This window comes from Chelonia mydas, chromosome 2, assembly GCF_015237465.2.
Source record: "Chelonia mydas isolate rCheMyd1 chromosome 2, rCheMyd1.pri.v2, whole genome shotgun sequence".
Lineage (NCBI taxonomy): Eukaryota > Metazoa > Chordata > Testudines > Cheloniidae > Chelonia > Chelonia mydas.
The window spans coordinates 182314424-182329010 of record NC_057850.1 but is presented as its reverse complement, the minus strand read 5'-3'; the positions used below and the strand labels follow the sequence as shown (position 1 = coordinate 182329010).

The 14587-nt window shown below is 44.4% G+C and overlaps 1 long non-coding RNA gene across 1 annotated transcript in view; it reads left to right on the top strand.

The window, feature by feature from the left end:
* LOC122464664 overlaps positions 1-13780 on the top strand; it is a 38467-nt gene extending 24687 nt beyond the window's left edge. Inside the window, exon 3 of the long non-coding RNA XR_006288907.1 lies at positions 13568-13780. This is a non-coding gene — a long non-coding RNA (uncharacterized LOC122464664). The remainder of the gene's footprint in view (positions 1-13567) is intronic.
* The last annotated feature ends 807 nt before the right edge of the window (positions 13781-14587 follow it).

Sequence of the window (14587 nt, the reverse complement as noted above, 5' to 3'; positions counted from 1 at the left end):
ATTTTCATGGTTGGTGACGTGTGATTTCTCTATCAGTGACGACATGTCTTTCTAGATCCATGGTATAATCCCATTGTCTCTGGTCTTTCCTGCTCCGTTCCTCAACAACCAACTCCCACTTCATTTTTTGTTCATTTTCCAGACAGAGGGTATGAACATTGGAGTGGGTGCTGGAAACATGTTTGGAGGCTGCTGGACTTGCCTTGTTCAAGCAGATGCCATTTGTGTGTGAACAGCAGCACTTCACACAGCATTGGTTTTGATATCAAGGCGCTGATGGCAATGGGGAAGTTTATTGAGCGATGTGATGAGACTGGGGCCAGTGAAACACCGTGTACTGATGCCAGATAGAATGCTGAATTCCGTACAACTCACTTTAATTGGGCTTGATTTGCTGTACTGAGCTCTTGGGGAGCTCCAAACACTGTCACTCAGGTTGATCGTTATTCACCACATGGCTTAAATCTACTTTATACGCAAGCATCTGTTGATTTGAGCTTTTTTCTTTTTAAGATGAATTGCTAGCCTGCCTTTCTTCCCCTTGGCAGCATGTGTCAGGCATTCTGAAATAACTCACCTGGCCCTCCGTGCAGACTAGACTGATATTTATAATCATGAGTCTGCCACTTCAGATTCTCTCCCCCTCTCATTATGTGCTACATCTACCACAGGTTGTAATACTAGCTGTTTAAGCTTTCATTTTTCCTTATACATTTTGCCTCTTGTGGTTGGGTTCCAGAACCTTGGCTTGAAGCCGGCACAGAGAACAAGAGCAATTGGAATTTTGTTTCTGCAAGAACAATTCCTTTCAAGTTCTTTATCCAAGGTGACTGACTGGTGGGCACTGTGTTGTATTTGTGAAATGAAGACAGCCGAAGCAGCCTGTTGAATGGAAAGTAAGCATGCACACGCACACACACAAACACACACTGAGGTTAGGCAGGCATTGTAATATATCCATTCAATCACATTGCCTGGAATAAACAAAGTAAACCACACTCTTTTTCCTATTCCAATTATTCCCGAGGAAGGCCTCACTATCCCTTCCTAATGTCTGTTCTAGTGAAAATCCTCGTGTTTTTCTAAAACATCTAATCTCTCTATAGTAGTTTTTCAAGTATGATTTCCTGTGTGCTTTTAGACTATGGGGTTTGAATGAAAACTGTATCTTTAATATAGATATAAATATACATACTAGATAAGTTTTATGAATCGGGGTACAGTAACAAAGGGGAAAAAACCAAAATCATGTCCAAAAATTAATCAAGGGCCAATTCGTCTCTAGGTTGCCATTTTAAATCCAGCTCAGGTGAGTTGTGAACAAATGTTACCTCCCATCTGATGGCTGTTCAGTGGCTGATGTAACAAGAGTTGGTGCTCTCTGTTTATTTCTAAACAAACGCAGCTGCAGCAACTGGGGGAAGGGATGTGTGTCCCCCCCCAACATTGTTATTATCCTAGTGATGTTGTTTCCCCTGCCCCCCATACAGCCTCAATGCTCGTACAAAGAGTTGGGGGAGTCCAGGAGTGAGAATGTGTGGTTTGAATCGGTGCCCATGCAGAGGTGGTATTGTTGTCGTCATCACTAGGTAGTAAGTACATTCTTAGCAGTCCCTGAAGAGTGATCAAAAACTGAATGGACACCGAGAAGACTAAACTTCTCTTTCATTCCAGAGGTGATCTGTTTAGGTCAGGGTTGAAGTACATTAACAGGGAGCCCAGGGAACCTTTCACCACGGCTGCTGTTTCTCTACTTGTTCTGCATCAGATCTAAATGGAGGACTTTGCTTTCCAGTTCTGAAGTGTGCTAAATCTTAGCATGCTTCACAACCACTATATTCACATAATAAAAGCAGTGTGTGCAGATGGTGATGAGTTTTTGTCATTATGCACAGGACATGATGTAGCAGGAGGGCAGTGCAAGACCTTATCCAACAAAAGAGAGAAATGGAGGGCTTATCTACACAGGGAAATTGACCAGAAAGAGCTATTCTGCAATAGCTTCCCGTGTGGATACTCTGATTTCACAATATGAATGTTGCACAGGGAGTGATTCCAGAGTAGCTATAGCGTTTTAAATTCACACCCTTCCTTATTCCAAAATAGCTTCCCTGTGTAGACAAGCCCTGACATTGCTGCACAGAAACCTCTTGGCCTGGAGCCTTGATGTGCAGTATATTTTATTTATTTATTATATTTGTATTACTGTGGGGCCTACCATAGACCAGGACCCTGTTATACTAATGTATTCCAATGCTTGCTTATGTCCTCAGTACATTCTCCTAATCAAGAGAGTGTTGGTATTTCTTTCCTGCTGTGGCAGGTATAAGGAGATTAACTTAGGGCCTGCCTCTTCACCTGCCTGTCAGCATCCTCAGGATGGGGTCACTAAGGGTATGTCTACATAGCAACTAGTTACCCTCAGCTGGCCCGTGCCAGCTGGCTCAGGCTAGGCTGTGGGGCTGTTTCTTTGCTGTTTAGACTTCTGGGCTCGAGCTTTACCCCAGGCTTTGGGACATTCCCACCTTGCAGGGTCCTTCAGCCTGGGCTCCAGCCCGAGTCTGGAAGGCTACACAGCAATGAAACAGCCCCATGGCCCAAGCCCTGTGTGCCCGAGTCGGCTGGCACAGTCCAGCCAGGGGTGTCTAGTTGCTGTGCAACCATACCCTAACACAGCTTACTTCCTCACCACCAGACTGTTCCTGTGCTCTTTTCCCCTCAGTATGGTCACAGCTCAATGAGTGGATTCCAGTGATGTCACAGATTTATGGTGTTTTGCTGCTGCCTCTATAGTTGTTGGCCAAATCCCGGACTCTCCTCCCAGGAACCTATCAAGTGATAGGTAGCTGGTGCCCTACATGGCACTAAGGAAGCCCTCTGGAGACATAGTGTGTAGGAGCAGTGTCTGGGTTCTGGGGCGCCGGTCGGACCTCTCAGGATGGATCCTTAGGATTTAACTGTGTGTCAAAGTTTTGGGAAGGTGATAGTGTTGCTTATTAATTTAAGTTATAATTTGCTTTTGTCATGTATCTGCAATATCTTTTCTGTACTATTTGTTCCATCCCTAAATACAGAGCGAACAAGTAGGAGACCGATCTATCTTGGAGTTACCTCCACAACTCACACTGATGATGGAGTTGCCCCCCAAAATGCTTGTTTGTATCTGTTCACCAAAAAAGTTGTATGTATTTACACAGTAATCATAGTTAGGTAAATACATGTGCATAACCATGGAATGTAACTGTATAATTTTAGCCACAGATTGGGAACTACTCTTTACCCATCCTCCCTTTCCCTTGCCCCCCTCAAAAACTCCAAGGGCAAAATTCTCCTTTCAGATACAAATGACTCTCCACTTGATCCAGAATGAATCTTAATTCTGATATTCTGCTCCACTTACATGTGCAGAATTATCACTAGTGTCATTGGGAGCTCTGTCCAGGTACGGAGAGCTGAATAGCAAAATCAAGAGCCACCATGTGGATCTGCGAGAAGAAATTTGCCTTCATATCTTTGTTAATGGTGTATTTCTGGGAGCTAGTCCAGGGTAATTAAGAGTGTAAATATAATTTAACAGTTATTTCTTGAGTTCAGTTCTGATCGTAGGAATAGCCACTGCCTCTAGCAATGATTCAGTCTGAAACAATCCTCTCAGCCCCAATGACTACCTAATGAGGGGTTCTGCAGTGCAGTTTTGGGCACCCTCAAATAAGGCAAGGCTTCAAATTCCTTCAAAGTGAGCATTTCTTCTTCAATTAATGGTGACTCATTTAATGGAATCTATGGGTCTGATGTTATTAATGTACCAAGCTATGGTGTGAATTTGTTTCTCTTGGCCTAACGGGGCCTCCTGTAGCAATCTGACTTAAAATACAGTGAACAATGGAATTCTAGAAACTGTTTGGAAAAAAAAAAAGTCACTTTCAGAGACCAAAGAACTTACCAGCAAGACCTCTGAAATCAGATGTCCTAGCACATCAGATGGTTTGTTTGACAGCCACGACTAAAACACACGACTAAGTACAAAGATGGACAGATTCCTCTCCGGCAGCACAGGGATTGTAATAGCGGAGAATAACTGAGGCAGTTCATCAGGGTAAAGCTGCATATTCTAGAAGGGTTATGGCAACCAGACACATTTCCAATGAAAAAAGTTGAGGGGGAGGTGAAAAAAGTCTTTTAATGTTAATCTACTGTTTCTGCCCAAGTTTGGTATTCACAATCTTATTCCATGACAGAATCCATTATTGCAGCTTATTGATCAAAGTGCATATTTCTTGAAAGCAAAGGAAAAGAAACTGAGTATCTCCTTTTCAGCACTTTATCTTCACAAAAGATAATGGGCTAAATTCATCCCTGGTGTATCTCCTTTGACTTCAATGGGCTTATATTTGAAATGAGTTTCACCCAGTAGGTTCTGTCCATTTGCAGTATATCGTATGTAATGGTAAGTACACTAAATTAGGGCCATTAAAGTCCTTGCTTCCAAATGAATCAAGTTAGTATTGTCTGGCTTTACTCTCTAACATTCTAATATTGGGCTCAATTCTAATACCAGTGGAGTCAGTGGCAAAACTCCCATTGACTTCAGTGGGATTTTGGTTGGAGCCCAATTTCTCCACCACATGGGTTTTATTGGAAGGTCATGGACTGGTTGAGGTGTATTTTCCCATTTGTCAGTATTTCTCATCAAGATTCCAGTAGTGTGCCACATTACCTTCGCTACCAACGAGAGGAAAGAAATCCTTTAAATTGCCATCCACATGCATAGTGTCTCAATTTATAATACATATACTGTGTTTATTTTAAAAAAAATCTTTGGCTACATGGTAACTATAAAGGGTTTTATTCAATTATTGATTAAGTACTCTTGGTTCAGAAGTACTTTTCATGCACTATGGTTTCATGCAATAATCATGTAATACACAGAGTAATTCTGTTACTGACAGAACTATGTCAACTCTTCTCCAGCACAGATTACTTAGGTAACAAATCACCAGAAATGCTTCTCCTAGCAATGTAAACTTAGATGCTTTGCATGTTGTTTCTTAATATATTGCTGCAAATGTTAAATACACACCCTGGAACACATGGGCTGTGCAAAGTGGCCATCTTCCAACTCCTGGACAGCATGAATTTTTGCGTTTCCTCCACTTTTTGTGACTGTAATCACAGAGCCTTCCCCACTTCATGAATATAATCTTTGGTATTTAATATCTCTCATATACACACACATGCTTTGATGAAAGACCCTGAAAATCAACATAGTTCCAGTGTTTAGATTTTTTGTTTGGGGTTTTTTTGCACCAGGAAAAAACCATGATAGAAGAGCATAGGGGAAAAAACGTTTACTGGGGAAGTTACAGATATATGTCTGGGAAGCAGTTCTCCATTCTATGAAGCCTCTTTGTGCCACTCTGGGGCAGAAATAGGCCATTGGGAATATCCCCTTGTAATGAGGCTCTAAACAGGACCTGAGCAAGACATAAGTGGTATGTAGGCCTTGTGTTGGCCCTGGAGCGAATTTCACCTACAGTGAATACAAATACCTACTGTGAGCCCATAGGCGACATGTCTCACCAGACTATCTTGGTAAATACTTGTGAATAACTGATATATTCACAAGTCAGGATTGACTCAGTACCCATGTGCAAACAGAAAGGGGCTAAATTAACGACGACTATTTCACTGAATGATTCAACCAGCTCTACTACTAGTAAAGGCAGACTTGGGAATAGCTGTACAGGTAGAAGAAATGAAGAGAACTGGAGGGCTCCTAAGGCCTCAGAGGGCACCCACCCCAGGCAGAAAGGAAACAGTGTGAACTCTATGAATATGTTTCAGAGTGGTAGCTGCGTTAGTCTGTATCAGCAAAAACAACGAGGAATCCTTTTGGCACCTCAGAGACTAACAAATGAAGTGGGTTTTAGCCCACGAAAGCTTATGCCCAAATAAATGTGTTAGTCTCTAAGGTGCCACAAGGACTCCTCGTTTTTGTTTTTTTTATGAACATGGATATGCATAATGAGGGCGCAGTAGCTTAAAGGCACAGCATCACTATGTTTAGATAACAAAGTGTCCATTCCCCAGTGGAGGACCCATCTGAAATGTGCCTATTCAACCACAGCAAATTAAGACTCCTACAGCCAGAGCCCTATGCTGTAAGGGGCAGTGGCTGCAGACATAATGCTTCCAAAAACTGCTCACCAGCAGATCATCTCATGTACCTTTGTGGAAAGGTACAATTTACATTTCTCCCTCCTATCCATTCCTAGAACAACCTTACTTCCTGTTTGAGACCCAGATCTAGCACTGAGAACCACGCTGGCACATCCGTGCAGAGCCCCACTGAAGTCCAGCTAGGCTTCACCTGGGAGCAGTGATCCACTCGCACAGAACTGGGGCTTACATTTTTAATATAATGCTTGAGGGGTGGTGGCAGTGTGACAGATTTTTGTTACCAATCTGCCTGGGCCACAGTTGATCAGGCTGGGGCCACAGGATCCTTTTTGGGGAGGAGATGACGAGGCACACCAAGTGTCTAAATTTTAAAGCTTTATTGATAAAATAATAAAATAACAGCAGAGAGTGTTGGGAATGCTCCCACGTCACTCAGGGGAAGAAAGTAAGTGTTAATGCCCCAAGCTCTAACCCACTGAAGTCAGCTTCTTATCTTCGGGACTGAGCTTGCTAGCTGCAGTGTTAAGTTAACCCGTTCTCTGCTCTCTTCTTTCTCTCCCCCCCTCTCGGCCTCTCGTACCTGCAAAGGAAACTTCCACTCCCCACTCACACACTTCTGACCCTTTCCAAAATGCTTTGTGATGCTTGGAACAGCATTAGCAATATACAGTGCTGATCTGCCTTCCCAGGGGACTCCCTAAAGGGAGGGGGCCATTGGATTGTGACAGCAGGAGCACAGCCACATTTCCACTCCCTCTAGTATCCTCCTGTCAAGGTTCCTTCCCCACTCTGAACTCTAGGGTACAGATGTGGGGACCTGCATGAAAAACCCCCTAAGCTTATTTTTACCAGCTTAGGTTAAAACTTCCCCAAGGTACAAACTATTTTACCTTTTACCTTTGGACTTTATTGCTGCCACCACCAAGCGTCTAACAAATATATAACAGGGAAAGAGCCTGCTTGGAAGTGTCTTTTCCCCTCAAAATCCTCCCAAACCCTACACCCCCTTTCCTGGGGAAGGCTTGCTAAAAATCCTCACCAATTTCCACAGGTGAACACAGACCCAAACCTTTGGATCTTAAGAACAATGAAAAAGCAATCAGGTTCTTAAAAGAAGAATTTTAATTGAAGAAAAAAGTAAAAGAATCACCTCTGTAAGATCAGAATGGTAAATACCTTACAGGGTAATCCGATTCAAAACATAGAGAATCCCTCTAGGCAAAACCTTAAGTTACAAAAAGACACAAAAACAGGAATATACAGTCCATTCAGCACAACTTATTTTATCAGCCATTTAAACAAAACAGAATCTAACGCATATCTAGCTAGATTACTTACTAAGTTCTAAGACTCCATTCCTTTTCTGTTCCTGGCAAAAGCATCACACAGACAGAGAAAAACCTTTGTTTCTCCCCCCCTCCAGCTTTGAAAGTATCTTGTCTCCTCATTGGTCATTTTGGTCAGGTGCTAGCTTCTTAACCCTTTACAGGTAAAAGGGTTTTTCCTCTGGCCAGGAGGGATTTTAAAGGTGTTTACCCTTCCCTTTATATTTAGGACACCTCCAAATCCCACCTGGAGGTAATTTTGACAGCCAAACAGCTGATCCCTACACAAATGGGGAAAGGGGGTCCTTTCAGCTTCTCCTTTCACTAGCACGCTTAGTAACTTCTTAGATGTGCTCTTACTACTAGGTATTTGGAGATACTGTATTTGGAGCCCGAAAATACAATGTGACACTAAAGGCTCAAAAAATATATGAAGGGATCTTCCAGGGAGGTCATCCTTTAACTTAGAATGGTAAAGTTTGGGGGGCCAAATGGGCTGGTTGCATCACTCTGTAAATGTTTTTCAGGCTGTGGGTTTTGATATATATTTCATGAAGTCTTTACTGTTTGCTTCCACTAGCTAATTGGAGTATGATGAGGATGGTTTATAAATGACCAAGTTATTTGTTAATTACCCTTACTAACAGGACTAACTCTTCTATAATGAGTACACTAGCTCTAGGCTTCTGGGTGATCTGTAGTGGGTTTTAAAGATGTACGGGCCAAATTGTGGTTGCCCCTGCAGGACAATGAGAGAGAGTGGAAGGAGAAGCCATAGGCTGCCCCTTCAGGCCCAGTGCTTCCACGTAGGAGGCAAACCAGAATGCTGGTGCTAGAATTCTCTGTTCACTGGTACACTCCATCTGCTCTTGTCACTAGAGTGGAACAAAACAACTGGAATGTGTCTGCGTAGCTGAGTCCCAGAGTACAGGGTGGATGATAATAAATTAGATAGTATTTGGACTTCATAATAACCCCAAATGCTGCAGTATCACTACTGTTAGATGTAATGTGTTGAATCTCAAGTAAGAGTAGAGAGGTTATTTTCCCTCTATATTTGGCAGTGGTGTGATTGCTGCCGAAATAGTGTGTCTAGTTCTGGTGTCCACAATTCAAGAAGGCTTGACTGGAGAGGGTTCAGAGAAGAACCATGAGAATGACCATGAGAAGGATTAGAAAACATGCATCATAATGGTAGATTTGAAGAGCTCAATCTATTTAGCTTAACAAAGAGAAGGTTAAGGGGTAACTTGATCACAGTCTATAAGTACCTACAAATATTTGATAATGGGCTTTTCAATCTAGCAGAGAAAGGTATAACATGATTCAATGTCTAGAAATTGAAGCTAGACAAATTGAGGCTGGTATAAGTTGTAAATTTTTTATGGTGAGAGTAATTAACCATTGGAACAATTTACCAATGATTGTGGTGGATTCCCCATCACTGACCATTTTAAAAACAGGACAATGTTTTTTCTAAAAGATTTGCTCTAGGAATTATTTTGGGGAAGTTCCATGGCCAGTGTTACACAGGAGATCCGATTAGATGATCACAGTGGTCCCTTCTGGCCTTGGAATCTATGAATCTAGGATCATGATTGTAGAATACTGTAATATTTATCCGGGGAGGCAGTAAAGGCAGCTGGTGGTTGGGAAGAATGACTAACACTGGTGGTGGTGTATTCCCCAAAACAAGTATGACCAGGTGGGATAAGGGTGTGGCCAGGGGGCTTCCCTTCTCCCTATTTGCTAGCACCTGGAGACCAGCAGTCAAGAAAATAGGGGCTGCTGCTACTGAGTCCAGTCTCCCCAGCACCCCTTGGATGAATTCTGCTGCCTCTGCACTGGTCTGGTGGGATACCCAGCACTTCAGCTCTGCCCTGCACTCTGAAACCCTCAGTAAGCCTCTGACTATAAAATCCAATGGGCTGGAGTCTCTTTATAGCAGTGTGAAAGCAATATATGTCCACTGACTTCAGTAGGGTTGCTCTCAGTACTCTCCAGTGTAAGTGAGAGGAGGCAGCTCAGGTTCTATGAAGCATCTGGCCCAATCTTCTCCTGATGTAACTCCATTGAAATGAATGGAGCTATACTTCTCTAAACGGGAGCTATACAGGGGTGAGTCAGGCATTGTGCATTTTGCCAAAATATCTGTGCCTAAAACACATAGAACCAAGGCCTGACTTTCCGAAGTGTTGACAACCTACAAATCCCACTGACTTTAATGCGGGCTGGAAGTGCTCAGCATCTCGGAAAATTGGGACTACAATATACAGGAGAGAGAGTGTGTGTGAATGAACTCTTTTTTTTTTTTTTTAAAGAGCTCAGGTCTGTATTTCACATTTCTCTTTGCCCTTCCAGCAGCCCTTCCTCTCTTTTCTCTGCAATGTTTATGTCTACAGTACAAGAAGCAATTGCATTTCCATGCAGCCAGGCTACCTCGACCACAGTTTTCAATAGCTGAACTGCCCTTTACATAGCCTCAGCAGCTATGAGGCCTCTCAGGACAGAGCCGTGTTTGTCTCAGAGGCGTGTTGAATTTGGCAGGTACCTTATATCTACTTCCAATTTAAACTACCACCTTTCAGAAGGAATGAGTCTGGAATACGCAGCCGCTGCTGCCAGGGAGAAAATCCGCTCACCGCACTGCAAAACCCAAACAGCTGTTACAATGGACATTTACTCTTCTACTTGCAGAAATATGCACGCGGCGTCTGTAACCTTATGGCTATTGATTGGGCAGTACACTTTTTTTTAAACTTGAAAGGAGTGTAATACACAGCTTGATTGCAATGAGTCTGAATCAGTTAGTGTAGCTAAGACAGACCTAACTGTAACCTTGAAAAAAAAAATCTGGACCCTCTCAAACAGCCATCAGTTGTAGATGCAGATTTACATAAAGTCTGCTGTGCTCTTTCATGGCTTGATGGCTTCCTGTGGGTTCATCACTTCCCATTAAGTTCAACAAAGTCAATATTTATGAGTGCATTTCTTTGGTGTCTGCTGGTTTTTCCCCCCACCCTACTCTCTCCCCTTTTGGCTAGTGCAAAGCAAAAGCTGATCTCAAATGAAAAGAGGATTAACAAAGGGTCTCTGTAGGCGGTAACTGGCCCTGTGCAGCTGGGGTGTTGGCAAGTCTCCTGTGGCTGGCTGGTGAGAAAGGGTAAGACATGGGACCCAGTCAAGATATTGAGAGGAAGAGAAGCCTTTCTGTGCAGAGGTGATTCTGGCCAGAAGCAGCTATGATCAGGAATCTCTGTATGTCTGTCAAGTCAATAGTTTGTATGGTTAGTGAGAGAGAACATGTGTCTGGAGCGTTTCTGAGCGGAGGCGGTAGCGGGGTGTTCGGCAGCATGTGTGCGTGCGACGCAATGCATTTGTTTCGCTGTCTCTGTTTCCTCCATGTCACTAACCTCAGCATAACCTCAGTGTGTCTAGTGCTGCCACAGGAGGGAAGGTCACCCTGGGTCTGACTCGCTCAGGTGCATGTCTCAGGGGCATTCAGGGTTCTTGAGGTCACTTTCAGCCTTCCGCTCACCCAGTGAATCAACAGGCAGTGCAAAAATTTCCTCAGTGGTATCGGTTGCTGTGCCCTAAATGTCTCCTGCAAAGCAAACCAGAGCAGTCAGTGCTGGGGGGAGGGAAATGACTGACTTGAGATTGGGCAGATGCAGTGCATGAAGAAGCCTTGTGCGAGTGCTGCTAAGTCATTGGTTTCCCTGGTCCCCCATTACACTGCAGTTGCTCTGTTCTGTCTCCCAAAAGGCTTCTTTTCCAGGCTGGTGCAGCAGTGCGCTCCATTACTGTGGCCTGCTGGGAGAGAGTAGTTGCTTGTTTAAAGGTGGCGTTCTCTGGTTTCAGCCACCCAATGACTGGCCTTGCCTTTCATCCTGAAGGATCTCAAAGCACTTTATACAATACATCCAAGTTATTCAAATCGGACATGCTGGATCAGGAATCTGTGGTTCTCTGAGATGCTGTCTGTGCCAGAGAAATGACTCCCACATTGAGTCAAGCTTCCTGCACTGTTTTTCTTGCTTCCTACACTTGGGTCCAGGCAAGTCAAGAGACACAGGGCTCAACAGACTTCCACAGTGCAAAGTCCTGTCTTCCACACACTGATCTGAATTCTGACGATAAAGGCCTAGATTATACAAAGTAGAAAATTTAATTTTTAAAGGCTTGTTTGCATGGTAACCCTATTTTAAAAGAAGAGCTGGGGACCTAGTGTAAAGTATCTGGCTTCTAAATAGTTAACGGAATTGTACTGCTGCTGTCTCAATCTCTGACTTGGGCAGACTTCCCCTCTGTCTCCTGCAGGCTGGGCTTGGAGCAGCAAACAGGGAAAGCAAATGATTATATGTATGCCTCCTCTGTCATGGCTGAAGTAACACTCTACTTTGCAGGGTTGTCTGTTTTTGTTGGTGGTGGTTTTTCAGGGAAGCAAGGGGAAGGCAGAGGCCACTCAAGATAATCTGCCACTCTAGGCAAAACTCCAGTGGGTTGCTCCCCTCTTCCCGCACCCCAGAACATAGGTTCTCAATCAGGGTCCATGGCAAGCTTTTGGATGGTTCAGTGGTTATTGTAGAAGTGCGTGTGTGTGGGGAAGTGCCACGTCACAGCATTACTCAGTCAGGTTTTGCACAGTTGCCCCTCCATCATGAGTGGGGGGGTGGGGGCAGTCAGGCCAAATTTGAATGAGTGGCATTGTGACCTTGCACACAGGGTTGCAGTGCCACTCAGGTTTGCCTGGCTGCCCCTGTGCCTGAGGCAGAATCTGCCACCCTAGGCAGCTGCCTAGTTTTCTTGTCGCTAGTGCGGCCCCCTGGGTGGAGGCAGAGGGTTGGAAAAATGGAAAGAGGTGAGAGATCCAAACTTCAGCACAGCATGTTGGCATCTTTCTGGCTGGTGCCCTGTCTCCCATGTCCTGTGTCATCTGTGCTGTATTGGAATCTCAGCGGGGTTCAACAGTATGGCATGCTGAGCAAGTTGTATCTTGTTGAGGCTCTTGCTTCTTTGACATTCTTAAACCATGAGGCACTGGATAAATTGTTCTGTCATGTATAGGGCAACTGGCTCTCTAAATGAGCCTATAAGTCAAAACAAAACTTGAGCTTTTTGAGGAACAAAGTGTTCCCAGGACTGCCAAGTGTCACCTCACAGCCCTGTCATGTGTGCCTGCACCTCTCAAGGACTGTCACACATCTGGCTCAGGTGCAGTTCTGCCTGCCACCACTAGAGGCTGAGGTGGAGCCTCACTTCCAGTAGCCAGGCTGCTTGTCTGGTTCCCCTTTGGTTGCTCCCCGTGCTGGATCCTAGCAGGAAAAGAGCAACGGTATCTGTCTAGCCAGGACAGTGAAAGAGCTCAAGGCTGCTGCCTCCCCAACCAGGTTCCAGACTCACTAGTTTCTACTGGCCACAATTTTGAAAGGTCTCCAGTTTCCTGCTCACCAAGCACCTGGTCTCGTTCTGAAATTCCTTCCTTAAACCCTACATCCTTCATGAGACCCTTCCTGTGTTGGTCTCCTTGTCAATAGGTTCCCCACACTAGCCTGGACTGTGTTAGACTGTAGGGCTGGGGACTGCCTTATTTTGGTGGGTGTGTGCACGCGCGTGTGGAGTTTACGATGCTATGTGAGGGCTAGGTTGCATCCTCAGCAAAGTCAGGCCTGGGAGGGGTGTAGAGGGCAGCACAGGAGCCATACTCTCCATCTGAGTTCTGGTTGACTGAGAGAATTGTTCCTGGGAGCTTCCAGGGGACAGGCCTGCTACACCAGACTTGAAGAGAGCTCAGCATGATACTCGCTCTCCACCCAACCAGCTTTTCTGGCCAGTGCAGAGGTCAGTCGAGTCCTTGTCCAGTCCCTGGTAGTTTCTGGAGACAGCAGGAAATATGTTCCCTAAGCATATCCTTATAGTCCCCCTGCAGTTACCAGAGGGTGTGAAGCACTTTTGTATCTTTTGCATATCTTTTGAATGGACTGACCAGAATCTGGTCCTTCATGCTTAATAGTCTTTCCAGATGTCTGACAGCCTTGTAAAAAGCCCTCTCATTTCTCCAGTTTCTTTCTGAAAACGGCTACAGTCCTGGAACTTCTACCCAAGCTGCTGAACGAAACAGAAGACAAATGAGAGGAGGAAGGTTTTTTATAACATCAGAGATCTAATATTCCAGTTAGTACTTCGGCTGGGGCACTGTTTCCTAAAACACTTGTCTCCAGGCAGTCTAGCCCCAAATTTAAAAGAATTCCAGTAAAAGAAAAGCTTAGTTTTGGCACTGGCAGACTGCCCAGAGATGGGTATTTTAAGCAATTGCAAGTTTTAGAACAAGACAGCAACTGTAATGCAGCAATAAACAAAATGCTTAAACAAATGGCAAAGGTTTGCTGAGGTTTTAGGTGGTTTTGTACAGGTGGTGGTGTTCTTATTCACTTACGTCTCCCTCCCATTTATGTTTAAATCTTGCATGCATTTTCCCATTTTCCTCCTGCCTGTTTTCTACTCCTGAGAGGTATTTTCATCACTGTTTTGAACACAGTCTTCCATCTCAGCTTCTCATGATGTCTGTGTCTCTTTGTCTGTTAGGCTTGGTCTACACATAAAAGTTGTATTGATATAGGTATTGGCCAGGGGTGTGGAAAAATCACAACCACGACTGTCATAGCTATGCTGATGGAAACTCCCAGTGTAGCCGTAGCTAGGCCAACAGAAGAGTGCTTCTGTCGATGTAGCTAACAGAAAAAATCCTTCTGTTGGTGTAGGCAGCATCTATGCCCAGAAGCTGTGCCAGCATAGGTTCCATAATGTAGACATAGCCTTAGTTTGTTTAACGCCGGTGTCCATTTTCCTTTAAGACCTAGCTGCGTGCGTGTCCACGCTTAAATTCGTCTCCCACTGATGTAAGCGACCCATAACAGCGATGCAGTAACACCACCTCCCCAAGCAGCACTGAGCCATGGTTGAAGTACTGAGGTAGATGCTGTGCGAGTATAGACACGGGACTACCTATGTCAACCTTAAAAGTCCTTCAGCAGCCATCCCACAATGCCCAACGCTGATCACTCTGGCCGTAATTGGGAACG